This window comes from Agrilus planipennis, unplaced genomic scaffold (assembly GCF_000699045.2).
Source record: "Agrilus planipennis isolate EAB-ADULT unplaced genomic scaffold, Apla_2.0 scaffold80, whole genome shotgun sequence".
Classification (NCBI taxonomy): Eukaryota; Metazoa; Arthropoda; class Insecta; order Coleoptera; family Buprestidae; genus Agrilus; species Agrilus planipennis.
This window is the reverse complement of record NW_020438873.1, coordinates 1,296,053-1,299,510: the sequence shown is the minus strand read 5'-3', so window position 1 is coordinate 1,299,510 and position 3,458 is coordinate 1,296,053. Positions and strand designations below refer to the sequence as shown.

The 3,458-nt window shown below is 31.4% G+C and overlaps 1 long non-coding RNA gene across 2 annotated transcripts; it reads left to right on the top strand.

Moving 5' to 3' along the window:
• Positions 1–1,051: 1,051 nt before the first annotated feature.
• Positions 1,052–3,016, top strand: LOC108734766. Of its 2 annotated transcripts, XR_003232114.1 has the most exons (5): positions 1,052–1,250; positions 2,094–2,213; positions 2,355–2,625; positions 2,686–2,923; positions 2,992–3,016. It is a non-coding gene; the product is annotated as an uncharacterized LOC108734766 (long non-coding RNA). The 2 variants fall into 2 exon arrangements; XR_003232113.1 differs by lacking the exon at positions 1,052–1,250 and having other exon boundaries at positions 1,894–2,213.
• Positions 3,017–3,458: the final 442 nt, after the last annotated feature.

Below are 3,458 nucleotides of genomic sequence, written 5' to 3'. Positions count from 1 at the left end.
TTTATTAATACAGCAAGTGTTGCTTTATCTTTTATTAGTGTGCGCTGCTAATCACATCTTTATCTGCAAAATGTTATACAGGGCGCACTAATAATATCTCAAATAACCATTAATGAAAAAATTACTGGGAATACTTCATCATAAAATTTGTTTTGCATTAAAATTCAATATTTAAGATACATATTCATTCAATTCAATCACTAGAAGAGTTTTATCATTATTTGATAATCATACCTTATATATTATTCGTTTTCACTTGGAAATTAGCATTTTTATTTACAGCAATGGGCCATTTTGTAATGAACAAGTTCCTCTTCTAAGTGCCTTTAAATAGGCCAAGGTCCTTATTGGCTGGTCATGTTTTTAAGTCGGTCTTAGCTGGTTTTCTTCGCTCGAAACTAACAGAATAGAAGAAATAGACTATGTGTATAATTCTTATTATATTCACGTTTTTCTGCGGATTATGATAGACGCTTTCATTTTCGTTTGTATATTACATTAAGTAAAAGAAGATAATTAGTATTTCACTTATTATCACTCTGATGTCTGATAAATTTAAATCACCCTTATCTGTTCTGTCTTTATTATTATTAACTGTAGACCGTTTGTACATTTTTGTCTATTACATGAACGTTGGTGTTCTCGGCCATTATGTTTTTTAATTATTGCAGTCATCAGCCATTATACCTTTTATGTTTGCTTCTACATTATTATTGTTGTCGGCCATTATTCTTTTTTGTTTGTTGCTGTTGTCGGCCATTTTTTTTGTATATGAATACTATTCAACGCAGCTACGCAGCATATAACTCCATAGGAACATTGGACATCATTTAAAGTTGGGTCTTGATTGTAATGTTCACTGTTTCAACAACTTTTAAATAACGTTTCAGAAACAGCAGAAGCAAAATATCATAATTAATGTGAAACTGTTCTTTCCTGTGGTATGAATATTGTAATACAAGCAATACAGCTTTTATTTTAAATTTCTTTTAAGGCAGATGTTATTTTGTTTATTAATGAGTAGTACTTTTACAAGTTACCTGTCTAATATCACCACTACAATGCCACTTTAAAATTTTTATCATTATTGATTAAATGTGATATACTGTTTAGTGTTTTGTTCATTTCTTTAGATTGGAAAACAAATGAGAGAATGGGAAGTTTTGATCCTAACAATAACGAAGATTGTGAATTTGGTTTGCTTTTTATACATGTAAACTTTGAAATGTTACATTCTGCAACTAATTGAGGTGAGAATAATTAAAGTATATTAAAAGTTTAGTCCGTTACCAATTTGGTCAATAAAAGGCATCCTGGAGTATTATTTATAGAGTGGCAAGCATATGTTGCTTGTTTGTATAATACCTTTAAATTGTCCGTTATTTTGTTAGAGCTGTAGGTGATTTTATACCGCCACTACTTATGTAACAAAAATTTTAAATTTTGCGGAAATGTTTCTTTTAAAAAGAACAGACGTTAAGGATTTTCATTTTATTTTGAATTTTATATTACAACAATTTTGAGGTATAATTTAAATGTAATATAATAAATATTGAGTTGATGCTTTGTTTTTCCATCTTTGCTCTATGGTTTTTACTTTAGGATTGTCTATATGCGACACACCAATGATATATATATTATTGGTGTAATCGTAGACATATATTAATGGACGTAGCTTAGCCGTATGTCGTACGGTTTCTGACTAGTGCTCTTTTTCACGACACGCTTACGCACTATCCTGAGAGAGATGGATATTGTCCGAAACTTGGTTCTATCTCTTTTTTGTTATACCACAATTCTGTGTACTAGTCCGAAACCATACTCCCTCACTTTTAGGGCCAAGAAATTATTACGACATACAGCTAAGGCACGTCCATTAATATATGTCTATGGGTGTAATTATATGCATCTATGATTTTTATGCGTCATCCATCATCATGAAATGTTGTCTTCTATGGTTGTCTTGAAACTGAAAGAGAAGCTTATCACATGGCCAATTTTTACTTGCTTCTCTGCACGTGTTGTTATTCTATTTCATGATTTATTTATTTATGTGTTACTGCAGTTAATTTTTATTTACTCCATTTCTACAGATTGAAGATAGATAAGAGAGGAAATCGATGTACGATGTTCATTGTGATGCCACTGGAAAAACAAGTCATGCTTTTCCAGCTGTTACCTTTTCATCTTGGAGGATCTTATGGTTGGTTAAGGTGAGCATACATGCTATTAAATATATTTATTTGATATCAACAGGATTTGGCATTACTTTAACTTTATACTATACACATTATTTAGTAGGGAATCTAAATTAATTATATCTGAATATTCTTTCATAAGATTTCATTTTACAGGAACATAATATAAACTGTGGATGTCATTAAATCACAGATCATCGGTCGTATCAGTCCTTGTTCGTTTTAGAAAGTAGCTTTTCCTATGGTCCTAAGTGAGAATGAAGACACTGTATTGTTGCTAAAGAAATGATTTATGGTGATGAATGAACTTCTAAGTAACAGTTTCAATTAAAAACAGTAAATGAGGTTGCAGAAACTTACTTTCAGTAAACAACTTTGTGGAAATGCCAGAAGTAGAAGTAATTTACTTGCTTTTTGGTGTTTATAGGTGTGTTTAATATTTCCTTTAGAGAGTGTAATTAATATATTTTTTTGTTCATTGCTGCAGATTGCCCAACAAATGACAGAGTTCAGTTTGGTAATTCTAAAACAACCAATTCCTACATGTGATGTTGTGCTGTTTTCATATTTGCCTTGTAACATTTTTCAACTGACAAGTGAGAACAACTGGAGATTTATTCAAGTTCCACTGAAACAACAAATTTTCTACTATGATATTCCTCCTGGGTTTGGTTTGCTTTTCACACATGCAAACTTTGGAATGTTACAGCCTACAGTTAATTAAGGTGAGAGCACTTGATATAATTAATTTTAATTTCTCATTATTAATCTGTTACCACCGTATCTGTTTCAGATCGACGTTGGAGAAGACAAAGATGACCATGTGGTTAAAATAGTTTTTTATCTTGCATGCTCTATCTAGTAAAATTCATTAATTTCATTGTATATTTTATTTTGCATGCTTATTTTTGTCCATTTTATTTGAAGTAATTTTTGATTGTAGATGTTTTTATTTTTTTTTTTGCATGTAATAGTAGTGTAGTAGTTATACTAACTGGTTTAGTAGTTGTAGTACAGTCTAACATGTCTCTTGCTTACCTCTTCGCTTAGCTTACTGCATATTCTTCCTAATTTGCTTTGCATTTACCCTACGAGTTCTACATGATTCAACGTTTCGTTATCGTGTGTGTTTCTTCTCACCCTTGTGGAATTAGGGAGGGCCTCCCCGAACGACTTCCCTTGGGCTTAGCTATTTAGTTGATCTTAAAAGTGTCTTATACACTTTTCGCGAGTCTACTCTAGCGTTACTTCCTTTCAGAC